General features: G+C 36.7%; 1 protein-coding gene across 39 annotated transcripts in view; it reads left to right on the top strand.

Annotated features, from left to right (window-relative positions):
• SSBP2 (single stranded DNA binding protein 2) overlaps positions 1 to 16,386 on the top strand; it is a 318,118-nt gene that overhangs the window by 205,605 nt on the left and 96,127 nt on the right. The gene's annotated exons all lie outside the window — the stretch shown is intronic.

Here is a 16,386-nt window from a genome sequence, read left to right as displayed (position 1 = left end):
CACCTGCAGAACAGAGATGAGAGAGCCTCTGTGAAAGTCTAGGTTTCCAAAACCCTATTAGAGATGGGGGAGAAAAAAGAGTCTGGCTGCACTGAAGTGGGTAAGAGGAATAGCTCCTCTCTGCCAGCATCATTCCTCCTCCAAGGAGGCGCAGTTTAGGGCTACGCTAGACAGCTGGTAGCTGTGTGGGACACTGCCAGAGAGACACATTCCTCTCTCTCAACATGCAGAGCATTAAAGAGGGAGCTTCATGGCTAGGGGAGGAAGCAGAGTAGGAGAGCAGCATAACGCTCCCAAAGGGCATTAGCAGGATAAACCTGCTGACTGTGTTTCAGACTCCATTAGGACGTTCACCCACCAGCCAAAGGGAAAACTTCACCCGTGGATCCCCTCAACTGACCGGTGGACATTCCCAGTGTATGCATGCCAAACCCACACCTCTCCCCATTCTGTCGCTGGCTCCCTGGGTGGCTCCCAGGGCTGCTATGAGAGCAAGCTCTGGTAAGCAAGGAGCTCACTCAGACAGCAGACCAGGGTCAGTGGGCAATAGAGAAAAAATAAACTTGAGCTGAGGTGCCACTTTCAGAAAAACAGAGGGCTATTAGCATCTGGCCCGGTACATTGTAGAATCTGAAGAAGACCAGTTTAAGATTAAACCACCAGAGGGAGCAAGAAGCGTGGAGCGTTTGTGTCCATAGGTCAAAGAATACCTCGGAATCTGTATGGGGACTGATACAAGGTATTTTTACTCTAAAGAGAGTTAATAAAAATTAGAGAAGGTGACTGCTATTTTAAATGCAAACAACAGTGGAAACTTCAAGGAACGTGAAAAATCAAAATCGTGACATCACCAAAAGATCTCAGTGATCTTCTAATAAGCAAATCCAAAGACATGGAGATTTGCAATTCACCTGATAAAGAATTTCAAAATGGCAGTTTTAGGAAAACTCAGTGAACCATTCTTATCAAACAGACTTTGTCTTTTCAGGTGTGCATTTTCAACATAAACTTGGCCATGTATATTCCTGGCAGTACCACTCTTTGCTCTTTAGTTCACAGCTTACTTTTTATAGCAATTGTTTCCAATATCTCCTTTCCAGATGTTCTCAGTTTCAGCTTCTCTCAGTAACAGCTGATAACTTCATGTCCTTTTTGACAGAAGACCAGGACCATCTGGAATGAACTTCAGGATATACTGCTTTCACCTCGATTAATATTTATTTTCTTTACCAATAGATGATTATAATCTTGTCCTTGCTTTCTGTTTCAGAAGAAAGGTCCTTTTTCCCTTTCAAACTATGCTCTTAATTCCAAGATGAACTCTTCATGAGTTTGTCTTTCTTTTTAGTGTGTCTAGTTCCCACTTTATAGTACATTTGTTCCTTTAGAGCTGTAATCATATCTTATTTGTATTTGCAGTGGTTAATATATAAGCTCATAATCAGTTTTCTTAATTGACCTGAAAGTCAGCTTCTTTTCCTTTCCTAAAACTTTTTGATCAGTGTGTCATTCAGCATTTTTAATGTTCCAAATGATCACCTCTTTTGCCTTCTAAACCTTTTTGGTTTATTCCCTCCAAGTTCTTTTTTTTGAGAGCCTGTATTTGCCATTGTTTGCTCGGCACCATAAAATTACCGCTATATGTATTTACATAGCTTTCAGTGATCATTATCTTTAACATTTTCTGTACTCCTGGGCACAGGAGATATAGTGATTTAAAATAAGGCAGCCCTCCTCTCCTGAAAATTTCATTGACTCAAATGAGAGAACATTCAAATGATTATAAGTTATACGTTATACTATGCCAGGTAATCGACTTTCTCCCGTATGACATGAGATACCTTCATTCATTCATTTTAAAGTTTTCATATGAAGATTTGATATGAGCACATCCATGCTTATAAAAAGGTAATTATTGGCAGCCTTAAATGTGGGCCTGAGAGAAATAGGAAAAAAACAGGGGCTGTTGTAACAATCTTTCATAAAACACGAGGGAAGACTTGATTTTGACAATGGCCGTGGAACAAGGATGGGAAAAACATCCAAGATATTTATCTAGCTTTCATCTTTCATCCATGTTTCAGTTGTGTATTTTCCCATTGGACTCTCAAATACCTCTACATGAATATCAACTCATACTAGAAACAAATAACAATAGAAACAATAGCTAATATTTAATGCTCCTTTACTTTGTGTCAGTTTTTCTAACTGCTTTATTTGAATTCACTCATTATTTCTCCAGCAAGTCTCCATGATAGGTACTTTTATTGTGCACATTTTCTGAAGGAGGAACCGTTACACTGAGAGTTTCAGCAGCTGACCAGTATCACACAAGGTCTGTGTTCTTCTGGCTTTTTGTTTGTTTGTTTGTTTTTAACCACGGTACTATACTGTCTGAACCCTGGAGGAGGGCATGGCAATCCACTCCAGTATTCTTGCCTGGAGAATCCCATGGACAGAGGAGGCTGGCAGGGGTGGCAAACAGTTGGACACAACTGAAGTGACTTAGCAGCAGCAGCATACTGTCTGAAACCTGAATTGTTTCTCTCCTGCCTTCTCTTCTGTGTTCATTCCTTTGTATCACCATGTCTGCCATCCATTTTTTCAAACTGAAAACCTGGATTATTTAAAATGCTGGTGTCTCTGCTTTCAGTTTTTACTCTTTTTCTTTCCTCTTTTTACCACCAGAGAAATGTCACTATCATCGTGTTACTGAGTTGCTTCATATCTTTGAGACATATAACTATCAACTCACTCAATCAAATATACTGTGGTATAGTTCCCAGCATTCTTGATGTATTTTCCAGAATTCCCAGCAGCTGGTCCTATCTCATGTATATGACTCTTTCTTCTCCCAATGACCAAGCAAAGTCATTTCCTGTCTTCTATAGTTCCTTTGTATTTCATTGCTTTCTTAGTTTTTTGATTTTATTCTGGTCTGAATTTTTGTTTATTTTTATTCCTTTCTATAAGGAATACTCTTCTTCAAGACTGAGGTTAACCATGATTATCTTCTGTGAAGTTAAGCCCAATGTTTGGTTGTTTTGTCTTAATGTAGGTTCCTATAGCACTTATGGGGAAGGCAATGGCACCCCACTCCAGTACTCTTGCCTGGAAAATCCCATGGACGGAGGAGCCTGGTGGGCTACAGTTCATGGGGTCGCTAAGAGTCAGACACAACTGAGCGACTTCACTTTCACTTTTCCCTTTCATGCACTGGAGAAGGAAACGGCAACCCACTCCAGTGTTCTTGCCTGGAGAATCCCAGGGGTGGCGGAGCCTGGTGGGCTGCCTTCTGTGGGGTCGCACAGAGTCGGACACGACTGAAGCGACTTAGCAGCATAGCACTTATAATAAGCTGTTTTCTGAATTACCTGTGTCTTTGGTGAGGCGATCCCTGGGTTGGGAAGATACCCTGGAGAAGGGACGGGCTACCCACTCCAGTATTCTGGTCTGGAGAATTCCATGGACTGTATAGTCCATGGGGTTGCAAAGAGTCAGACATGACTGAGTGACTTTCATGTTCACTTTGGTGAGGCAGTGGTCTCCTGGGTATTGCAGAAAGGACTGAGACTTCTCTGGGATCACCTTATCAGAGCTGCATCAGGGGGTTAATGTGTGTGGGATAGGTTGCCATGTCTCACCTTGGGCATGAATACCCATGGTTTCTCACAAAGAACGTGAGATGGTTTCATACCCATGGTTTCATACAAAGAACATGTAATATTTTTAACAAGGCAGTGAAATACGCTACAGTTTATAATAACTTTTCCCCCAATATGAATGGTGTTTGTTTCCTTCTGAGATCTCTTTTTTTTAACTTTCCACTTCAATGCAGTTTTGGGGGCTAGAATGCACACAGTATAGTTGGTTTCACCCCATAGCTGTGTTTTTACCATTATGTGTTATACTTGATTATAGGCAGTACCTTACACAATCAAATAACCATTCTTTCTTTTCTACAATAAGCTAAAGAATAGAATCTTACATCCTGCTCCACTCAGCTACATCTGGCAAGGGTCAAGTCTAAAATAGAAACATAATAAATATGTTTGTAAATTTCAAATGGGGCTCCCTATATTACTGTACCATGATAAATCTAAAACAGCTAGTGTTTCTATAGCCCTTCTCATCAGCTAATGTGTACATTTAAGCTGTGAACTTTCTCTAAGTACTGCTTTAGCTATCCAAGTTTTAAAATGTAGGACTTTTGTAGTTCAGATCTAAACAGTTTTCCATTGTGGTTTTACATATTTAGAAATATATATTTTCAGTTTCTAAAAGTATATAATTCTGGATAATTTAAAAAATTGTTAATTTATTGCTTTGTGTTCAAAGAATATAATCCATATTATATATATTCTTGGCTTTTCTATGCCTCTTTGTGGCCTAGTTTGTGATCAGTTTTTTATGAATATTCTAAGAGTGTTTGGAGAAAAGCATACATTTTCTGTTTGTGAGTTCAGGGTCTTAGAACTGTCCATTAAATCAAGCTGGTTAATGGTGGTCAAATCTAAATTTTAATTTGTTTGAATATATCAGTTCCTGAGAAGACTTAATGTCTCACTGTGATGATGGATTTGTAATTTTGTTACCCGATTTGTTTTGCTATATGTATTTTAAGGATGTACTGCTAGATGCATTAGAATCTATATAATTTGCTTGTAAATCATTCCTTTTATTCTTAAGAGCCTCTTTATCTACTGATGCTTTTTGCCTTAAATTTTATTTTTAGACAAAATATCTAGTTTTATCTAGTTGAGTAATCACCAATAGTGATTTCACAAAGAAATAAATGGCTATTTTATGGATCCATTTTCAAAATGGTGTTTAAAGTGGAGTTAACTTAATGGTTATATGTGATTGGCAACCATATATTAGAACTTGATCTTGAATTATGTGGTCATCTTACAGTAGTCAAATTACTATTCAGATGAAATGATACTAAAAATAAGTTGACATTTCCCATGTAATGGCACCACTGATTCATGTTCATCACCTGCAGTGAATGCTAACATGAAGATTGTATAATTTATTTCACTTTAGTGTCCTTTAAAACTGTCCAAGCCTATTTAGAAAATAGCAAAGCATGTACCAGCCACATTGACTGTCAGCTTGTCTTCCAGGAACTTGATATGCTTGCTTGACATAAAATAACATGGGCTAGTTTAGATTTAAGATACTAATTCTATAAGTGACATTACACTTCTTTTAGCCAGAACAAAACATGCCGTCATGATAGCATGGATTCTGTTCAGCTATTTTTTACTGACCACACACCAGGAACGACTAAATGCTGTGTAAACAAAAAGAGGAAAACACCTTTGACCTTTTAGGGCTAAGTATTTTCAAACTGAACAGAGAAAATCTCAATGCAACATGGTTGGTACTACAAGAGAATTTATGCAAGAGTTACAGAAACCATAAATTCCTATTCATCATTTGTTAATGAAGGTATATATTGCTATAAGTACATACTTAAGGTAGTGATCAATTGTTTTCTCTATAAGAAAATGGAAAAGAAGGACTTAAATGAAAATAAGTGTGTTTAAAATTCAGTATCAGTAAGATTGTTAAAGTAGGTAGGGTGTATGGAAATTCCTCTCTGGGAATATTCTGTAAGAGCCCAGTTAATAGTAAATAAACGTTCTTGCTGAGTGTCTTACATGTTCTAAACTGAGCTGATGCTTCTCCCCTCCCCTTGTCACACTTTGCCCTCCAAACCAATGCACATCAATCTCAAAACTCTTTGTCAACTTCTTATTGGCCCTATGTTAAAGTTAAATTCATCTCTCATACCACACTTTGGAATCACTTATTCAGCCACACTGACCTTCCTTACTATTTCTTATACTCTGCCACTCTCTTGCCCATCCTAGGGCCTTTACGTTTTCATTCTTTTAGTTTGTAATAACTTAACTCTGTTGCTTCATTTTGCCCCTTTATCACCAACACTTTCTTCAGTTATCTGCTTAAATTTTACTTCTAGGGGACAGTCTGTAATCCTCTAAAGTACATCTCCTTTTTTTCCTAGCATTTATCACTTTGGTAATTTATCACTTTACCCCTCTAAATCATAAGCTCCTGGGAACAGGAATAAGGTCTACTTGTGGTGATGGTTTAGTCGCTAAGTCGTGTCCGACTCTTGCGACCCCATGGACTGGAGCCTGTAGCCTGCCAGGCTCCTCTATCCATGGTATTTTCCAGGCAAGTATACAGGAGTGGGTGGCCATTTGCTTCTCCAGGGTATCTTCCCAGCCCAGGAATCAAACCCAGGACTCCTGCATGTCAGGCAGATTCTTGACTAACTGAGCTGTAAGGGAATCCCACGGTCTACTTGATGTAGTACCAAACATGTAGTGGGCACAAATATTTGTTGGATAGAAAATGCACTAATGAGTGAAAATTGTGAGGGCAAAAAATGGATTTAAAAATATAAGTAAATCTGAAACATCTCAATCATGTCATCACTTTAAAAACTTCACATTTTTGCAGTTGAATTCAAAGCCTTTTTATGTGGAAAGACTGTCATATTAAAATTTTTTTATTTTGCCATACACTGACATGAATCCACCATGGGTGTACATGTTTTTCCCTTCCAGAATCCCCCTTTCACCTCCCTCCCCATCCCATCCAATATTGTAAAGTTAAAAAATAGAAATATGAGACAAATGCTCAGGGCTGGGGCAATGGGATGACCCAGAGGGATGGGATGGGGAGGGAGGTGGGAGGGGGGTTCAGGATGGGGAACACATGTAAACCCATGGCTGATTCATGTCAATGTATGGCAGAAACCACTACAATATGGTAAAGTAATTAGCCCCCAACTAAAATAAATAAATTAAAAAAATAGAAAATAAACTAATTTAAAAAAATAAAAGAAAAAAAATTTTTTAATCAAAATTTTACCCTACTAACCATTATTTACAAAACACTGGATCAAATGAATTTTGCCTCCTTCCAAAAAGCAATTAACAGTTTAAGGATAAAAAATTGTTATCTTGAGAATATCCAAAAGAATGTGTCTGAAGGCAGATAGTTCCCTAGAAGGAATTACAGATGTTTTGAGGGGTGTTGGCATACTCTAGAGCCCACTACCACTTTGTAATATAAGATTTTGTGCATTTGTGTTTTTGTTATTGTTGTTAAAAAGTCACACTAGTTCTTTGGGTTGGACATATACTTAACTATCCTTTTCTAAATATCTTAAATAACTCAATGCCGTACATATTTTATATCAGTGACCATCAGTGATTACTATTACTATTACGTTACAGTTGAAGGTTAGAAAAAAAGATTGGTAGGTCAAGTTTAGCCAAAATGTTACCTTAATCACTGCCTCATGAAAATTACTTTCTTTAGTTTAAAGCAGATCTTTAGCATGATTTTCTTTACCTTTCTCTGATCTAATAGAGAGTTCCAGTTATTTACTGAATTTCTCGTTTTTAGTCTAACTATTTTTATAGGTGCTATTTTTAAGATCTTTGATAAGGCACTTTTTATATTGTCTCTCCACCAAAACATTACACAGGTATAAAAGCTCCCTTTGCAGGTATCCCTTAATTTGTATATTTATATGTATTAACATACGATAACATTTTGTTTTGCCTGTGGCAGCAATTAAATACCTCCAAACCTAGTGGCAGAATTAGTTTAAGCCAAGTTAGACTTTATATTAGCAAACAAAGATTTAGAAAATTGATTCAGTGCCTTAGCCCCTGTTTGTAGTTTGGAGGTAATATAAACAAATATTTTCATTTATGATCATTATTTTTATTTTGTGACTTTTATAATCCATCTGTTATACTACTTTTAACAAAACAGTAATTACAATCTTTTAAAAGTAAACTAATATTTCTGTTCAACTTACTTTCAAGTTCTCTTTTTATTCATAACTTTTGGAGACATGAGATAAATGTTGAAGCTTAGAAATTAACCTTTGCATAGAAATCATCCCAAAATATTGTGATGTAGTGAAATAATATAAATTTTTTCACACCTATTAAAATTTCTGCTTAAGCATATTTGAACTATTTTCTCTAGATAAAATTTAAGAACTTTGAAAAATTTGTCATGTTAGATATACATTGTTTCAGGTCCATGCTATTAATGCTGTTAAAGGAAAAAAACTAAAAAATACTGACTTTAAATTTCTTCCTACAAAAGCTGTAAATTACAAAAGAGAAACAGATATTTCACAGAAGCTGTGCCTTTTACATAAACTTTTTAACTGACTCTTTGGGGTATGACTTCTTAAAAGACGAGTATAGAATGGTTATCTTCCTCCTGGAAAAATTAAATACACAAAGATGACAGTGATTCTTGCTATTGATACAGAGCTATACTTCCATGACTGTAATTTGTTCTGTGATCAAGTTTCAAAAAAAGAACTTCTAAAATAGAGATTCTGCAGTCATGCAGTCAGAATAAGCGTGCCTTGGATTCTAAGACAAGCTGCTGTAAGATGAGAGAGGAAGCAACTGAGAGAGGGTGTAAAGCAGATCATTGAGAGGGAGTCAAGACCAGTCAGCAGACCTGCCATGGAGATCTTAGAGACCGATACCAGGAGACAGGTGTGTGCAAATGGAGATCTTCGAGACCGATGCCAGGAGACAGGGGTGTGCAAATGGAGATCTTCGAGACCGATGCCAGGAGACAGGGGTGTGCAAATGGAGATCTTCGAGACCGATGCCAGGAGACAGGGGTGTGCAAATGGAGATCTTCGAGACCGATACCAGGAAACAGGGGTGTGTGCAAATGGCTATCATCAGGACGCTAGAGAATGAGTAATGAGAATGTTCAGCAAGTGGAAAAAGCTATCCACGGAGAGGGGGAGGGTGATGGCAAGAAACAAGAAGTACATGTCTAAACAAGTTAACTCTTGGTGTCAAGGGAATCCAGCTACGAATACTGATGGCTCAACTGTGGCAATGGAAGTCCAATGGCAGAACATACTTTCTCAGAATTAATATGAGGAAAGAACTCAATATAATGTTTTCTTATTTTCTCTAAGGCATTGAGATGCTAGTTAGATGGGACCTGGCACTGAAAGCTCAGCAAATGAAAGTAAGGAATGGGCTTTTTCCTGGTATAAGGATTGAAGCTGGATCCTAGTTTCTTTGAATCACTGTGTACAGGATCAGGGACCATTAGCAAAGTTGGTACGATGGTGAATCCTAAATGATGGTTTCAGTTGTCTTTGTATTTTCCTGTCAGTGGAGCTAGCTTGGCTGGAGTCTAGGTGGGATTGGGGATCCTTCAGTTAATTGTTAGGGAGCTGTGTCTCTGTGGATAAAAAGGTGGAGTTAAGAGTCCTGGCAGGTGATTATAACCGGAGAAAAGACGCTTCCTGTGCCGTTCACCTCACTGTGCTTCCCCGCTAAGTCTTAACTGTGGAAGAGAAAAACCTGAGACATGATTCAAAGCCACTAAAAGATTTGTGAGACCAAGAATACCACAAAACTAAACTTTGTTCAGTTGGGAGATCGGAAGGACAATTCATTTAATCAAAATTATAGTATTTGCAAATAAGCACTATGCAACAGAACAAGTCCAATAACCACTAAGAACCCATAGAGTTCCCTCATTTCTAGGTGCCTCATGGAAAATTTTTTTCAAAATGAAATAGTAGTTTTGGAGGAAGGGTGTTATTAGTTTTCTATTTATGTCTTAACAAATTGCCACAGATTTAGCAGCTTTCAAGTTTATTATCTCACAGTTCTCTATGTCAGAAGTCAAGGTTGACTGGGCTGTTTAGGTCTCACAAGGCTGAAATCACGGTCTGGGCTTTCACACTTATGTAGGTTGTTGGTAAAATTCAGTTCCTTGTGGTTGTAGGAGTCATCCAGAGACTGCTTTCAGGTTCTAGAAACCACCATGTTCACAGGCTCCAAGGATTACCCATGGGTATCTTTGGGGGGCTACTCTGTCTACCGTAGAGGAAAGCAATTTTTTGCCAAGGGATGACTTTGTCCAATTTCTCTTACCGTAAGAATAGTTAAAATACCTAGACCCCAAACTGGTAGAAGCCTAGGGATTTTTATACTGAATCAATAGTGTAGAAAAAAGACAAAGGCTTCCAGCTTTGAAGTCAAAAAGGAAAAAGTAGGGCAACGACCAGAATCAATAACAGTTAAAAACCTAACACCTTTTCCTTGTGTTTCCTTTAAACTATGGTATTTTGAAATACCGCTTAAGGTTATTTTAGTAAGCGTTTGACTAAAATGTCCCCATTTTGTTTCATTTTTAAACAGAAAATTTTATATGCTATTTGAGTTTTCGTCACAACTCATAATTGCAAGGAGTAATCATCATACTAGTTTCAAAATTCTTTGTGATCAAAATGAATCTGTGCATCTTATGTCAGCCCCAGGCACAAGTAGGTACCTAATATTTGGGTTGCATGTATGGATGCGAAGATATCACCTGGAACCAAATTGTCTCAAAGCAGATTCTTTAGGTCAGCTCTTTTTCTTTTTTTTTCCTTTATAAAGTTATTGAAAATATGGAAGTAGAAAATAGTTCATGTGGTGGTACAGTTCAACTCGAGAGGAGTTCCCTCAGTTCATCTTGGGAAGTACAGTCTTACAACATGTTTAAGCTGAATTATTGTACATTACTGCAGCCTAATTTCATTAGCTTATTTCAGTTTTTCATACTTTTTCTACATGTTATCTTGAAAATTTCCAACATAAAGGGAGAGTTTAGAAATAATACAATGAATACTCAGTACCCCTCACCTAACTAAATCTACCAATTTGTCAGCCATTTTTCTTATAATCTACCTTTTCTGATTAAAGTTGAATAGAGAATTCAAGGAAGCTGATTTCTGAACAGTGAAATATGATGGTTTCTGCTATTTTGAAATTAACAACTAAATCAAAGTCTGCCTGCTAAAGTATTCTTTAGGAATGAAATCATCACTGTGTTTATCAGAGTCCTTTTGCATTTCTCCTGCACTTAAAACATGTTTTAGCATCACTAGCTGCTTCCCTTCTATTGCCTATCATATTTCCCGTGCTTCTTGCCTTTCATGTGAAAAAGGTAGCATTTTGTAGAAATTACCAGCCAAATCAAAGCACTTTTTTTCTTCCGCATGACAAACATTGTTTAGATCAATTCTTTTACATTCTGTGTTTCTGGGTCCTCAGGAACTACTTTTGATTTTGTTTTTAATGTTATTTCTGAGTCTTGCCCTCTTTTGGAAGCCTAAAGGGTTGAGTATTATACCCTGGATAATTAAGTTTTGTGAAAACTACCTATAAAATATTTTTAAAACAACCCTGAAATAGTAGTCAATGATGCTGGTTCTCTAGACTCTTCAAAGGGTGACTGAGTGGAGTGGACTAGGGGAGAAAGCATGTGACGCTAAAAATGAATTTGTGAAGACAGAACAAACTAATGCCCGGCAATAATGAAAGTGATTCTTAGATTGTTTCTAGGATCTAACTTTCCAAAACAGAAAAACTGGTTCATCATGGTCTGAAAATTAAAGTGTTTCATATGTTATTGAAATAAGAGTTCTTTTTTAAATTAGAAATGTCTGCATTTTATTTAAACTTAAAATTAGGGATTAGGTTTGCCTTAAGTTATTAAGAGCATTTGGCCTTGTTTTTCTAGCTATTGACAAACTGGCAGTGTGTATTTTTAACCTATAGTAATTTTTATTTATATTACAAATAGAAACATGAAATTTCAGAAAGTGTGTGAACAGTTTATCAGTTATAGCACTCAATTTTTTGTATCCACCATCTTTGATAGATAATTTTTTACCATTTCCATAATTATAATCATACACCCAATTCGGTATTTGGAATCTTTTAAATAGCACTATATCATAAATAAGACCTTCCCTGATGGCTCAGATGGCTCCTGGCTCAGGAGACCCAGGTTTGATCTCTGGGTCAGGAAGATTCCCTGGAGAAGGAAAGGGCAACTCACTCCAGTACTCTTGCCTGGAGAATTCCATGGACAGAGGAGCCTGGTGGGCTACAGTCCATGGGTCGCAAAGAGTTGGACACGACTGAGTGACTAACACTTTCTTTTTCATATCATAAATAAACTCCTGTTTCCCAAATAATTCCATTTGTAACTATGATTTTTGATGGTTGAAACATGTTCTGTCACTTACTTGTGCTGCAATTTATAGAAGTATTATATTATTATTAAATTTTACTATTTCTTACTATAAATATATGACAGTGAACATGTTTAATGCACACTTTTTCTGATAGTTCAAAATTTATTAATTTTTATAGCACATGGTGTATGCATGTGAAGTGCTTTCTACGAGTGTACTGACCAGTTTTGCATGCCACTATTGTTGTTCAGTTGCTAAGTCATGTCTGAATCTTTTGTGACCTTGTGAACTGTTGCCCATCAGGCTTCTCTGTCCATGGGATTGCCCAGGCAAGAATACTGGAGTGGATTGTCATTTCCTCCTCCAGAGGATCTTCCTGACCCAGGGATCAAACCCACATCACCTGCATTGGCAGGCAGATTCTTTATCACTGAGCCACCAGGGAAGCCCTTCCATGCCACTATTAACTTGTTAAAATCCTGTCCTAGCAAGATTTTTAAGCATATTTCCAAAGTTATCAAGAATATCATAACTATTTACTTAGTTGCTAAAAACATTTGCAAGGCTTGCCAGATCTTTCTTTTACATCTATTAACTGAAAAAATTTCCCTTCAACTTTTGTAATTAGAAAAAAATAACCCAGGTACGATCACTGAAAAGGTTCACATCTCACTAGACAAGAAATTTAGAGATCAATACCTATGGAATTGAAACACTGGGAATTATAAATATCAAGAAAACAGCCATCATATCTTTAGAAGAGAAAAACAGTTTACATCCCAAGGAACATGGCATCAGACTTCTCAGCAACATTAATACCAGACAACAGTGGTACAGTGGTATCTGTAGTTTTGATGTGAGTTAAAAAAGATATTTGCACATGTAAGGATTTGAAAAATGGTATTCATACATCCTCTAGCCAACTAAGAAATGTATGCAAATTGCAACTCATATGAGCAGCACAGTTATGTTATTTTCTTAAGCTGAAAGGGAAAAAACTAGACAAAATTGGAGTTATTTTTTATGCTGAAAGTATAAAACTGATTATAAAACTGAATGTAGAGGTAAAAATTACTACTGAAAGAAGAGGTGATTAAGACAAAAAGTTTATATCTAAAACTCTAGGTGTTTATAATAAGGGTTAAGAAATAGAAGAGGGTGATGTAGATTAAGAGAAAGCCATCTTCATTTTTCATAAAGGTAAACAGTATTGTTTGTCTAAACATTAGTACCTTTAAAGCTTAAGATGGGGAAAAGTTTCTTCTTTCTAGCTTTAAAGGACATCTCATTAGATGCATATTAGAGGCCTTTTCTGCTAACAAGTGGAACAGTTAAATAAAATATAGCAAAGTTTTAAAATAAATGAATGGAAGATGATTTGATATATGAGCACAGAAAAACCTGAGTTTGAAATTTTAATTTTAGGCAAAATAGATTCAAGGCAGTGATTATTAAACATGAAAAAGAAAAGTTAAATGGACAAGCAGCAGTTGTAGGGTATTTTATATATATATTTGAAAGAGCAAGAGGACAAAAAATTAGGGACAATATAAAAGTATTTGGCAAATGGATAAAAATATAGACCAAGAACATAGATATTTTATTAAGTATTCCTGGAACATTATTAAAATTGGTCATTGATTAGGCCATATAAAAATTATTCAAAAGTTCCTAAATACAGAAGTTGTATATTTTGCATGCATGCTAAGTCGCTTCAGTAATGTTTGAGTCTGTGTGACCCTTTGGACTACAGGTCACCATGGGGCTCCTCTGTCCAGGGGATTCTCCAGGCAAGAATACTGGAGAGGGTTGCCATGCCCTACTGCAGGGATCTTCCTGACTCAGGGATGGAACCTGCATCTCTTACATCTCTTGCATTAGCAGGCAGGTTCTTTACCATTGGCACCCCCTGGGAAGCCCATGGTATATCTTACCTGGGCACAATTGGGAAACTAGAAACTAAAAATGAAAATAAAACCTCCATCCATTTGTAAATTATATCTTTGTTTACATGTACAAAGTTTGGTACTAGTGTTCTCATTTTTTTCTAAATCATCTAATCAGTATAATTTTGGTTTCCAGTTATATCCAGTAACTCTTTGGAAAATTAAAATTGTATGTATTGGACAATCTAGGGAAAAAATCATGCATACCACCATTAGACCTTGCAGATGCAATCAAGGATAAATTTAGAGCCAAATTTACAGTTTCATATTATTTATCTTCTAAAAATAGAGAAAACATTTACTAATTTATTACAAAATTTGAAAATAAAACCTTTTTTAAACAAAGGAAAGTAGAAAAACATTTTTAAGAATAAAATATATTAAATAGGGAAAAAAGGTGAATTAATAGAACAATTCCTGGCAACAGTAATGATGACAATGATGATAACACTCATTCAATTTAGGAGAAAACAGTCATCATCTGTTCAGGACCAGCAGTTCAGGAAGGCAGGCCGTGCTCCACAGAGTCATCCAGAGACTAAGGCTAGCAGGTCCTCCACCATTGTTCAGGGCATTGGTCTTACAGGCATGACAGAAATTGGATCTCCAATTAAAAGTAAGTAGGAGGCATCCAGAAAGTGATGTGTACCTCTTCTGCTCGCATTAGTAAGAGCTTAACTCTTGCCGAGAGCATCGGAGACTGAGCAGCATCATGCAGCTGGGTTGTGGCCCCTGGCTACTCTTCTCCTACCGTGGGAGAAGACGAAGACAGGTGGGGGTGGTCTACGTGCGGTCTCTCACAGCTGCTACAGAGGACCTTTTTAAAACATGTGGAAATAGTGTGTATATGAATAAAACAAAAAGTCCCAAAGAAATGAAGTTTTCTGGGAAAAAGATAAATGAACAGAATTGAAGTAAATAAGATAAAAAATATTAAAAAAAATAAGGCCCGTAATTACTTCCAAACTGCCTTTGTATTCAGGCAGTTTTATCACTGCATATTTTTTAACTTCACAAAGTAGATAAACACCATATTATGTAAATTTCTTCAGAGCATTGCAAAAGAGTTTGCCATCCAGTCCATTTTGAGGAAGCAGAATAATCCTAATGCTTAAATTTGAAAATATAATCTAGCAAGGAATTTTCTAAACCTGTCTCATTTAGAAAATAGATATGAAGATCCTAAATAAAATATTTTAGCTAATAAAATTATCAGCCTATTAAAAGGATCATCCATAATGATCAAGCATGGCTTATCTCAAATACAATGATGGTTTAAGAAAACTGTCAATATATAGTTACTGATATCATGCTTCCCAAAAGAAAAACTAAATAATACCAATCAAATATGAAAAGGCAATGTGTCTCTTATTATTCCTGATCTTTGAAAATTGTTTAAAAAACACTAGGCATAGAAATATTTCTTAGTATGGTAAAGAGCATGTCTTCAACCAATAGCCAAAGTATTTAACTGTGCTCTGCATTAAAATTGTGAAGACAGAAAAGCTACTACAGAGCCATGCTTAACCACGGTTTTGATTTCTGCAATTTTTGTTATTCACAACTAGGATCTGAAAAAAATTAAAGATTCAGAAATAAGCAATTCGTAAGTTGTAAAATGCACACTATTCTGAGTAGTGTGATGACGTCTCACCCTGTCCTGCGTCATCCTGCCTAGGACATGAATCATCCCTTTGTCCAGCTTAACCCACCCATTGATCAGTTAGCAGCTGTCTGGGTTATCAAATCCACTCTCATGGTATCACAGTGCTTGTGTTCATGTGACCCTTACTTTGCTTATTAATAGTCCAAAGCACAGCAGTAGTGATGTGGGCAGTTCAGATACACCAGAAGAAGTTGGAAAAGGCTTCCTTTAAGTGAAAAGTTGAAAGTTCTAGACTTAATAAGGAAAGAAAAGCAGTCATATGCTGAGGTTGCCAAGATCTTTGGTAAGAATGAGTCTTCTATGAAATTGTGACAAAGGAAAAAAGACATCTGTGCTGGTTTTCACACCTCAGACTGCAAAAGTTATGGCCACAGGGCATGATGAGCACTTAGTTAAGGTAGAAAAGGCATAACAACATTTGTGGCTGGGAGATATGAACAGGACTTCAGCAAGAGATCCTCTGAACCAGGTGACATCAAGACATTTTCTGCCAGCCAGGGATGGTTACACAGATGCAGGAATAGGTTTAGATCAAATAATATAAAAATTACAAAAGAGCTGCATCTGTTGATGAAGAAGCCACTGCCAGAAGTGAGGAAGTAAAGGAGAGAGACCACATTCATAGAACTTTTATCACAGTATATTGTTATAATCATATTATTTTTAGTTATTATTGTTAATCTCTTACTGTGCCT

Source organism: Giraffa tippelskirchi, chromosome 6 (genome assembly GCF_054371585.1).
Source record: "Giraffa tippelskirchi isolate mGirTip1 chromosome 6, T2T-mGirTip1v1.2.pri, whole genome shotgun sequence".
Taxonomy (NCBI): domain Eukaryota; kingdom Metazoa; phylum Chordata; class Mammalia; order Artiodactyla; family Giraffidae; genus Giraffa; species Giraffa tippelskirchi.
The sequence above is the reverse complement of the archived record's forward strand: the minus strand, read 5'-3'. Positions and strand labels throughout refer to the sequence as shown.